The 12,308-nt window shown below is 37.5% G+C and overlaps 1 protein-coding gene and 1 non-coding gene across 21 annotated transcripts in view; one reads left to right on the forward strand and one right to left on the reverse strand.

Annotated features, from left to right (window-relative positions):
- Positions 1–12,308, reverse strand: part of STAU2 (staufen double-stranded RNA binding protein 2) — a 303,811-nt gene that overhangs the window by 71,179 nt on the left and 220,324 nt on the right. The gene's annotated exons all lie outside the window — the stretch shown is intronic.
- TRNAG-UCC (transfer RNA glycine (anticodon UCC)) lies at positions 3,974–4,046 on the forward strand. Its single transcript has one exon. It is a non-coding gene; the product is annotated as a tRNA-Gly (tRNA).

Raw genomic sequence — 12,308 nt, forward strand, 5'->3', positions numbered from 1 at the left:
GCTATGATCTTTAAAGGTAGGCAATGCTGCTTGTGGAAACAATGAATTTTCACTGCACATGACTAGAGTCTTGGGGATCAATCAAAGGCAGGATGACTCAACAATTCCCTCCTTTAGGAACAGCTCTACAGGGCATGATTTTAGTTTCCCTTAAGGTCTAGTACAGAAGGTGAGTGAAGTTTCCTTATCCTGCAGTTGGTCGGTGTATGTATACTCTATCAAATGCTATCCCACAGAAGCGGGATTCTTCTTCCCTTTATTTATTTTTTGGCCACATTGTGTGCCTATAGGATCTTAGCTCCCTCACCAGGGACTGAATCCGTGCCCCCTGAAGTGGAAGTGTGGAGTCTTAATCACTGGACCACCAAGGAATTCCCTCTTCTTCCTTTCGTATAAATGTACTTTTATACCCCCTCACTACTTTCTGCTGCTACTTCTGATCTGTACCATTTTTAAAGCTCCTCTCGGGTGTGGGGCTGCACTTGGTTCTTTATACATATGATCTCATCTAATGGCCCCTATCACCCTGCCAGGCAGGTACTACCCATGTTACTGACCAACAGAACAGCTGACCTATGATCCCACTGCCAGGGAGTCTGTAGATGAGGTGGAAGATTACTCTGAATCCAAATCCAAGAGAATTCCCACTGGGGCCACCAGAGCTACAAGTTATAACTTCAAAACACAAAGGACAAAGAAAAAGACTCAAAATCTACAAAAAAAAATTTTTTTTAGTTCAAAAATTGAATAGACATTTGAATGGTAAACAAGGTGGTATATTTTAGCCTACATGACATATTCTAGGTATTAAAGGAATCCAAAGGAAGGAGAAGATATTCCTTGCCTTGGCACTTTGTAAACTGACTACACACACCCTCACACAAACACCCTAAGCCAAGAGTTCTTTCAATAAACAGTCACAGGCAATGTTATGTGGCAGCCTGGATGGGAGGGAAGTATACGGGAGAACGGATATATGCGTATGTATGGCTGAGTCCCTTTGCTGTCCACCTGAAACTATCACAACATTGTTAATCAGCTGTGTGTGCATGCGTGCTAAGTCGCTTCAGTCGTGTCCATTCGACTCTTTGCAACACTGTGGATTGTAGCCCACCAGGCTTCTCTGTCCATGGGATTCTCCAGGCAAGAATACTGGACTGGGTTGCCATGCCCTCCTCCAGGGAAATCTTCCCAACCCAGGAATCAAACCTGCATCTCTTACATCTCCTGCACTGGCAGGCGGGTTCTTTACCACTAGTGCCACCTGGGAAGCCCCATTAACTGGCTATATTCCAATATAAAATAAAAAGTTAAAAAAAGAAACGGTAGCAAAAGCCATTTCAGTGTTTCGCCTCTCATTTAATATGGTCTAGACTATATACTTATATGAAATGTACTAAGTTTTATTTTTAACAGAAGTCTTTTATTTGGGTTACAAGCTACATATTACTTAATTTTTTGCAATCAGAAAGATCAAGACTCATTAATTGTGGTACAGAAATTTTATCATATAGCAGTAATTAAGTAATTATTTTTATATATTGATTTGAACCACTCACTAAATAAAACTTAAGAACTTCATTTTGGGGATCACAGGGAGAATTAGGTTCATATTAAATATGGGAGCTATTGAGTCAATTAGGGTGGCTTATTTGCTGGTTTTCCCTACAAAGAATGGTAAACAGAGCTCCCATACCTTTTCTAATTTCCTTGTATCAGAACCAAATATAATATTTAATATTTGCTTTGTACCTTATACAAGAAATTGTTTTTTAAAAAGCCCCATGCACAGAGTAGTCAGTGGTCAGCAAAAGAATTTGAAAGCCTCAAACAAGAAACAACACTGAAAGACAGAGTGGTAGATCTTTCCTCTTTGGTATCTATTTCTAGTAGCATAAAAGTGGAGTCACAGAAAAAAGTGTTTTCAACATGCTGATCACATGCCTTGAAGGAATTTTAACAACATAATATTAAGGGGAGAGGAGGCTGTCATATGAAAGCAAAAGCATGTCCACAAGAACTTGAAGAAATCAGGAAAAAAAACTTCACAAACTGTCTAGACAATCATGAACAATCATTGACTTGGTTTGTTATAATTTCAAATTCACTCCTCATTAAAATATGTTATTTATATGTGACCATTTACACAGCTCTTATCTATAATTTCAAAGGTGATCAGTTCAAAGTTTAATGAATTTTCTCAATACTGAATTTTTAAACCTTTGAAATTACAGTTCAGTAATGTACTATTAGCATTTTTAAGCCAAGCTGCAGGATCTAGAGAAAATGCAATCTCTTCTGATGATTAAATGTCAGTAATTAAACATAAAAACATTTGGAACCAGAAGGGCTGTATAAATGAACTGTCAGCATATATTACAACATTACAGGGTTGCGTAGGTAAGAAAAGGCTCCTTGAAGAAGTTGGCACAATGACCAGCCAATTGGAAAAACAGAGGAAGTGAGCTATCACTGCAATAACGAGGAGGAATTCCATTAAGGCTCCAGGCCAGGTATGTGAAGGAGGTGTGATTGATATGTGGGACTTGGAGATTAACTGTGTGGGACATTCTGAGGCTATGCCTACACACATTGAACATAACGTGATATTTGGTATCAGAGTTTGACTGAAGTGATGTTTACAGAGTCACTGCTCTTACCCTTTTCTTTTAAAGGCTAAGGATTTTGTTTTACCGATGGCATCAGCAAGGGAGCATTTTTTTGTGAGGAAAAGAAAAATATAGTCATGCCCAGAGTTAAGTCTCATATTAAAATGCGATTAGTGTTCGCTTTTAGTGTCAATGACAATTTAAAAGGCTACATTTCATACAAAGACAGGGATGACAATGCCCATGAGCTCATCAAGTTCCCATGTTCCTATCAGTAGGTCCCTTTGGATATTGCTAATAAATGGTAATATTTTAGAAGCCAGCAGAATGACATGATATAAAAACAATTTCACAAATTTGATATTTATGAGTATGGGAGTATGGAAAAAGTCATTGTTCTGAAGCTGCTTCTAGAATGGCTACAGAGCATTGGAATTTTAGTTCAAGTTAACATAACATCTTTGAAATATTGAGGGCAGGAGGAGAAGGGGACAACAGAAGATGAGATGGTTGGATGGTATCACCGACTCAATGGATGCGAACTTGAGCAAACCCCGGGACATGGGGAAGGGCCAGGAAGTCTGGCATGCTGCAGTCCATGGGATGGCAAAGAGTTGGACACAACTAAGCAACTGAACAACGACAACACAACATCCTTAAAATGTTAAAAGACAAAGGTTCATTCTGAGAATATATATCTACTGTAAGTGATCATATAGTGGAATAGAGGTCAGCCGGCTGGATTTGAATATTCTCAGTTTTTAAAATATTCTTTCTGGAATATCAGTGAAGCACTGGAAATCTAGCACAATACAATCTTGTTAAGGGATGGTTTTTTATTACATGAATTCTGATATGGGAAGGGTTCAATAATGTTTTACCAAACTCACCTATTACTTACAATAAAAGTAAGTATGTGATAGCTTGGGCTTCCCCAGTGGCTCAGTGGTAAAGAATCCACCTGCAATGCAGGCGACACGGACTCGATCCCTGAGTTGGGAAGATCCCCTGGAAGAGGGCATGGCAACCCACTCCAATATTCTTGCCTAGAGAATCCCTATAGACAGAGGAGCCTGGTGGACTACAGTCCATAGCGTCGCAAAGAGTCAGACACAACTGAAGCGACTTAGCACACACACACACGCACGCACACACACACACACACACACACACACACACATGTAATAGGTTGGTTTGTAAGGTGGATGTTAGTTCTGTTTACCAACACCCAAGTTATAGAGAAAAGATCCTGCTTTCCTGTTTATGACTTCTGCTGTACATATAGAAGAACGAAGCAGTCTGGGATTCCTAGTTCTGTTACTAGCTCACTCTCTGCGGCAATTAATAATGCAAAAACTGGGACTTCCCTGGTGGCCCAGTGGTTAAGGTGCCACACTTCCACTGTAGGGGGTGCAGGTTCGATCCCTGGTCAGGGAACTAAGATCCCACATGCAGCATGCTTATGACCAAAAAGGTAAAAGAAAGAAAGAAAAAAAATGCAAAAACTACACACATTGGAAGTTTAAGGTTTCCTACAAAATGTTCTCTAATTAAATAATGTTTAACAACTGGCCCCAACAGAAGTAAAAGACATAACCTTAAGGTATCTGCTTTTTCCATACCTTGTTAATTAGTAATTTTACATCATAATTGTACTTCATCTTTCTTCCAAGACCAAGTTCAGATGGACACATTCCAAATCCCACGGGCACAAAGAAGCAGCTTGTCAGCCAGCATTGCCAGGGCAGTCCCTGTTACTAGAATTCACAATGTGTCCTCAACACCAGCAACTGGTATTACAGGCAATTTTTTAAATGTTGCTCTGTTTTGCTTTTTAGAAAACCACATCCCTACACTTTTAAAATGATAATTGGTTCTAAAATGATCAATCAGTTTGATATGACATATAGCATTGACATTCTTCCCCACCCCCATCCCGCCCCACTCTGTGTACTTAGGAGACAAATGATCTTCAGCCCAACAGGGAATTTACAATCCAACAACCAAGTGGCTCCAGGAGAGAAGTGAAAAATGCATGGTGGTTCACATATACACAGTATTGATACTACGAATAAAATAATGAATGAGAACCTACTGTCCAGCACAGGGAACTCTACTTAGTTCCTAAATGTGGTGACCTAAATGGGAAGGAGATCCAAAAAAAGGGGATATATTTAAAATATTTAAAATGTACAGCTGATTCACTTTGTTGTACAGTAGAAACTAACACAACATTGTAAATCAACTATTCTTCAATAAAAATTGATTTAAAAAACTATAGAACTTAGAAAAAAATTGGAAAAGACCCTGATGCTGGAAAAGATTGGGGGCAGAAGGAGAAGAGGGCGACAAAGAATGAGATGGTTGGATGGCATCACCGATTCAATGGGCACGAACTTGGGCAAACTCCAGGAGGTGGTGAGGGGCAGAGAAGCCTGGTGTGCTGCAGTCCATGGGGTCGCAAAGAATTGGATACGACTTGGTGACTGAACAACAACAACAGAGAATTAAGAAACTTGTTTCTGGAAAAAGGTGACCTCTGCAATGAGATTTCAAGTATGATGATATAAATATGAAAGAAAAAGCAAGAACAAAATAAACCATCACGAAAGCCCAAGGAAAACTAGGTGGTTTGGCCAAAGCCAAAGAGTGTCTGTGGGATGGTGGGCGAAGAGGCTGCCAGGACGTCTGGGTCTACTGTTTAGGATCTTGGATTCTTCTGATAAGGAGTCCAGACAGGAAAAAAAAAATGGAGGCAAGACCTCTCTCCACAGACATCTTACCTGAGACTAGGCTACTCAAAATACCATGTAAATAGAGAAAAATGATCAAATTCTATGTGCAAGGAGTGGATGTTACAAGTTTGTACTGGAGACTGCTCTTGCGTACGATTAACTATTTATGTGCATCTGTATTAAATGCAAAACAATTTTTTTTTTACTAAACATGAGCTCTAATAACAGAAAATACTCATCAGTTTTTCCTGAAAAATATCTATTCTCCATATCTGCTTTTAAACAATTGTTTTAAGCTAGGAATCCAAGAAAATGTCTTATAATGATCACAGAAAACCATACCTAATATTTCAGAATTTTCCTCTCTCATTAGCCATGTAACTCTTGAAACTGGTGTGAGTGACAAATGTAATATGCTCCTTCACCCCTACTTGTGACATCATTCAAGGAAGGAAGCACTTTAATGGAGCCCTAGCTTAAGACTTCTCTTGTCCATGAAGCTGCCAGTGCTACCCATAGGGCAGTCAAGGAAGTGATGCAGAGAACGTCTTACTGAAAGGCTTCCCCAGACACTACCTCTGGACAAGACCTGGGGCCTCAGTGCCTGCTATTAACTCTGGTGGGTGGTGGGGGTGGAGTTTGGTTGTCTTGATAGAAGACAGGGACCCTGGTGTTTCCTCCCCAAACTGAAAACCTCTGACTGTCTTTGGAAATTAATAAAGAGGTGAAGAGACAGTGAGTTTTCTGCAATAATAGAGGAGGTTCCCAAACATGGCAGTGATTATGGATGAAGAATGCACTTTTCTCTCCCTTCACAGAAACACCCAGGAGTGCCCTTCTATTTGATAAAGAGGATGATAAAGGATCTGATTTGTTTGTTTGTTTAATGTACAACTCTTGCCTGTTCCTGCTGCACTCTGCAACACAAAAAGGAACACTTTCATTGCCAACTCCACACATACAGCATGTTGGCACATCTTTAAGAGCTTTAAATATATCTGTAGAAGGCAATATTGTGTCAGAAATATTAATGCTGAACAGTGGTTTAAACAATTCCAGACCAAATTAGCTTAATTCCAATTAACAATTGATACCAGAAAAGAAAACCAACATTTGGGATCTAAGACAGGAAAGGGCAAAGTTACTTAAAAACCAGATATAAATTTTCATTAGGTGCAACCTGTATTTAACATAAAAATGAATTCATGCTTTATAATGAGTCAAAACATGTATTAACTGATAGTGATGAAATTATTTGGGAGAATGAGTGATTCTGAAATAGAAAATTTTTAATCTAATTTGGGGGGAAAAAATCAGTTTTTACTATAAACAAAAAACATTTTGTGTGATGCAAATATTTAGTCCAGGCAAAACAGTTTCGGTTTTGTCGCACAAAGTTTGTACTAGGTAAGTGTTACGGGAGTATCTGGGTCAATGAATGAAAACTTTACTATGAACAATTTTGTCCTTTAAAAGAACAGTGGGGCAATGTAAGTAGACTCTGATGTAGCACATAATTTTTAAATTATTTTTATTTATAAACATAATTCCAAATAAAAAGATGGAGCTAAAATTCAGAAAACAACATATATATTTTTTATATATTTTCTGTGCGAATGACATCAGGTTTGCATCCATTTGTGGATGCAAGGTTAAAAAAATATGCTCAGATTTCCTATTTGAAGACCAAATTCATCATAAAATAGCTTTTGATTACAAAGAATCCAGCATTTATGTCTCTGCTAGTCCAAGGAAATAAAGCTGTACTAAAGGAAATAAAGTGGTAATAAATTGCTCTAAAGCAAAGGTAAAATGACCACTCAATTAAGACATAACTCTAAAAATCACCTTGAGGTTACATTGGGAAGAAATATGAGGAAAAGGGCAATTAAAGATCAGTCTTTTAAATTTGAGGCCTCCTCACTGATAATGAAAGATTCAGTTACTTAAACTGTTTTTCGCTCTTTCATTTATGAGTTGCTTTTAATAACATTTCATTCCTTAACAGAGAGAATAAGGAATGCTCTTAGAAGAGAAAAAAGCTAGACCAGGCTATCAAAATCTTTGCTAAGAAAAATAAACGAATCAAGATTGATCTTGTGGATTTCTCAGAAGTTCACCAATTCCAAATGTTCACATACGTTTCACAAGGGAAGAAAACAATAAAGCTTCTCTATAGTAGCATGGTGAATAACTCACGGAGGGTGGTAATGTAGGGGTTACTCCTGCATTTTGTAAAATGCATTAACTATAATTAACATAAATGTGCATTTCTTTTCCTTTTTGAAAAATCCAAGTTTCTATTCTCCAGTACTGAGAAGTATGGATCAGTTTTGTCTACCAAATCTTTGGGGGCTTTCTAGAATATTTTTTAAGAACAAATTGAATGTGCTTTTAGCAATACTTTGACAGAAAGGGTGTTTTTTCCAAATTAAAAAATCTAACAATCATTTAAACTATTAAGTATGTTTACAGAGCAAACACAAGGGAGACTTCCTTTACATTTAAGCACACTTACTTCTTTTTCAAGAGGTTTTCAATATTAGTGACTGATAGAGCAAATGAAAAAGATTTTAAAAAATATGAATCACATTACCGAAAAAAAAAAAAAAAGACTGGTTATTTCCCCTTGTTTTAAAATTCTCTTCCTGCTTCTTTTAAAGTCCACCCCAAACACAGTTTGCTATAAATGTCACACAAATGGAATGGCTAAATAGTTCAATACAACTGAAGGAATCTTAATCTAATGTACCACTGTCTGTCAGCTAATCTCTCCTGGTTTAACAATCTGAGTTTAACTACTTTGTGATGAATGAGACAGGGTGCAAATGACCTGAGTGTTTCAGCCCATAAAACAGGCTTAGGGAAATAAAACTTGCAAATTTGATCACCCCCCTCAGATTGGCTATCATTTGGCAATACAGTTAGGGTTTCCACAGAGACTAACAGTTTCAAAGAAATTGTCTAAGTGTAATACTAGATAACGAAATGTTAATACTTTAAATGTAAAGTACCATTTACCCTACAGCAGACTCCTAGCTGCAAGATTTGCCATTACACAACTGAAATTCAGATAGCTCTAAATTGAAAGATGGTGAGCTAGCTGCTGGAGGATCCACTGAAGCTGAACATTTTGTAGACTCAGTTTTACAGAAAGTTTCTCAGAAGCATTAACCGGTAGTCACATTAAGCAAAAAAGACTCTGGTTGTTAACAGCAGTAGGTCTATTGTTCCAGAAGTAATAAATTTCAGGAGGTTCATTATCAAAGAAAGAGGTTGGGGCGGGGGAGTCCTTTTTGGCATTCTACATATCAAATCTTCTCAAAAAGACATCTGCAGTTTAAAAAAAATTCCACCTACTTTTACTACTACAAACCTTGTTAATTTTCTACAATTCTCTGCTCTGACTTAAAAGTCATTTCCTTAAGAAAACAGATGACAGACAACTTGAGTGACTGATTATATTGGACCATCACTTTGTTTTTCTCCAAGGCCTTGGTTTAAGAGGATGGATGTTAGTGTAGATGACAGAAAGGGGAGCTTCGCATACGATTTCACTTCTGTTCAAAGACAAGCTAATGTAACCTCGCTGCGGTGCGATCAACTTGACAAATGGACACGGTGCAACCCTCTGCCTCCCACTGAAACCTGAGAGCCTGATTTATACAATGTTCTCCCTGTAGATGGAAAAAGACTTCATGCTGCTTGGCTGTATAATGGGTTGATCTGATAATTCTTTGTATGTCATGAAATTTGATAATATGAAAGTGAAATGCATCTCAAAGACTGAAGTGGGTTAATGAACTTATAAAACTACACTTAAGTCTTTTGAAGCCTGAATAAACAGACAAAGGGACTTATTAGCTCAAACCATACCAAGAAAATACAGCAGTTCTCATGCTTAACTCTGCAATCAATGAGAGAGATATATATGGCTTTTACTGACAGTGAATAAGAGATCCTTGCTCTAAGGAGTACAGCCCTATTTAAACAATTCGATATCATCTGTAGACCTTGGTGTGCCTTATCTTTACCATCAGATTTTTCTGTCCTCAATTCTTTACCTCAAGAATTGTACATTACTTTATCCTGTTAAATTATGCCCCTGAAAGCTTAATATCTTTCCTTTTAAAGTAGAACATTTCTGAAAGAATTTATAAATACTACTATATTTTACAATTATACTATTCAATTTGCAAAATTAACGAACAGTTCATGTGGGGATGTAAACGTATCTTAAACCAACTATGGACACAAGTACACACACACAAATCACAGCTTCAGAAGAAAAATAAACTTTTGCTTTAAAAACACAGTGTAAATTCTTATTTATTCAAAGTCTGAATGTTTAGATACATTACTTTAAAAAGAGGCACACGGTGTAGTGTATTTTGCAGGCCAGGCTACTTTCAAATCCTCTGCAGTAAACCTGTCTTTTGGTATCAATGCTTGCAAATAAATACCATGAATGTAAACTGCAATCAGAAGCAGTTTTAACACATGTAAATGTTGAATGAGGTAGAATTTTAGTCTTTTGTTTACTTTGCTGTTGTCACAAATAGAAAAAGCACTTATGAAAACATTTCATGCTGAAGTGAATGGATTTCAGCAGCTGCTGACTTGGTGACATGGAGAACCCCAGTGGAGACATCCTGCTGAATTAACGTTTTGGAAATGTTAAAAAGAAACTTCAAACAGACCTCGTTTTAGCAGGCGGTCAAAGATTTTGCTCAGTGGGGATCATGTGAAGACTAGCAGAGCAGTCATTCAACCATGAATCAGACTTGTCAATAGTTGCCCATTTTCTCAACAGGTGATTCAAAAAAAGCACACAGTCTATTTCCCCTAACATTTCTGTGTGTGCTTGCATGGAAAAAAAAAATCCTAGATTTCTGCTCTGACATTATTTAGGACGGCACAGCATGCATAGCTGAGGAAATTATAGTTTCAGGGGTTTAAATACATTAAAAATTTTTCGGTACTTATGTTCGTTTCTAACCCAAAATATTTAGCTAAGCTATATTTAAAATCCACTGACTTTCAAATAAACTTTTATCCTAAGTTGGAAATCTGGGACAATTCAATCAAAGAATTATAGAACAGCAAGGAGTCTTGGAGATACCAAAGATCAAGTTCCTTGTTTTACAGATGAGCAAATGGAGACCTACAAAGATTTAGTAAAGATTTCAACAATTTGTCTGAAATTTCAGGACTTCCCTATAGCTCAAATGGTAAAGAATCTGCCTGAAATGCAGGGGACCCAGGTTCGATCTCTGGGTCAGAAAGATCCCCTGGAGAAGGAAATGGCAATCTACTCCAGTATTCTTGCCTGGAGAATTCCATGGACAGAGGAGCCTGGCAGGCTACAAGTCCATGGGGTCACAAAGAGTTGGACATGACTAAGTGACTAACACACACACACATCAGCAATTTGTCAGAGATCACACAGGTATTTCTTTATGTCTTAGGACTTAGAATGTCCATCTGCTGATGTCTCAGCTCAACATTTATTATACTTACCCTTAAGAAATAAATCAGATTTAAGCCTCATTTAGCAATGTAAAATACTTAAGGAAAGAAACTGTTAAGCTGGGCAAGATCTCATGGTTCAGTGTTTTCCTGATCTGGCATGTTTTGATTTTTTTTTTCCTTTAAACTGGCCACAAAGAGAGTTAATGGAAAATTCCTTCCCACATCACCAAGAAATGGGGGAGGAGGAGGGGGGCATGAAAAGAGGTCCAGTACCAAGCTTTGTTTTCAACTCTCAACATTTAAGAGTTTAGTACAAATATAGAGTACAAAAATAATAAAGCATTGCATTGTTACTGATTCAGATTGGCACTGTAAACTGTGCAATACAAGCTACTATTATGTCAGAAAATTACCAGGTATCCATTAAATGAGCCCAGACTATTTTCTATTGTTCAAGGATTTTTCGTTGTTTTGAAAGCCTAAGTACAGAGTTCAGTGAGAGTTCTCGGAGGTGACTCCACAGTCAGAGTGATGCTCACCAGCTTAGTCAACCTCACCTACAGCTCTGTTAACACACAGTCATTATCAGCAAAAGCGAAAATAGAACCTGAGGCTTAGGAAATCATTTCGTATAGACAAGACATACCCTGTTAGAAAATACTTTCCACTTTATTTGGAGAGAAAAATCAGGAGGATTTGTAAGTAAATGACAATCCATAAACACACACACAACTATATACACAAGCTCTTAGAGTCCAAGTTCACTAATTCTTGTTATTAAAATTAAGTTTAACTCCTCATAGGGTAAGAGGAAGCAGGGTACTCTGATACTAAAGTTGACGGGAGTGTAAAAGCCAGATTGGGTTTATACATCAAAATGAAAAATGTCCTCATCTTTTGACCCAGAATTCCCATATATAGAAATTAACCCTGAAGAGATAATTCAACAAGTAGGGAAAGATATATGTGCGAGGCAGTATTTTTTATGGTAGTACAAAGTTGGAAATTAAGTTAAATTAAAATTAAATTAAATTAAAAACTGGCCAGAAAATAAAGGTACATACATACAACGGCATACATGCAGCTGTTAAACATGGTCATTCACTTAATACAAAGCTACGATAAAGATATTAAAATCACCATTCATTTTATATAAAGTACAGTAATGTTAGCATATTTACTAAAGGAAATCAGCCCTGAATATTCATTAGAAGGACTGAAGCTGAAGCTCCAATACTTTGGCCACCTGATGCGAAGAACCCACTCATTCATTGGAAAAGACCCCAATGCTGGGAAAGACTGAAGGCAGGAGGAGAAGGGGGTGACAGAGAAGGAGATAGTTGGATAGTATCACTGATTCAATGGACATGAGTTTGAGTAAACTCTGGGAGATAATGAAGGACAGGGAAGCCTGATATGAGGCAGCCATGGGGTCACAAAGAATCAAACATGACTTAGCGACTAAACAACAAAAATATTAGCATACAGATTG

Source organism: Bos taurus, chromosome 14 (assembly GCF_002263795.3).
Source record: "Bos taurus isolate L1 Dominette 01449 registration number 42190680 breed Hereford chromosome 14, ARS-UCD2.0, whole genome shotgun sequence".
NCBI classification, from domain to species: domain Eukaryota; kingdom Metazoa; phylum Chordata; class Mammalia; order Artiodactyla; family Bovidae; genus Bos; species Bos taurus.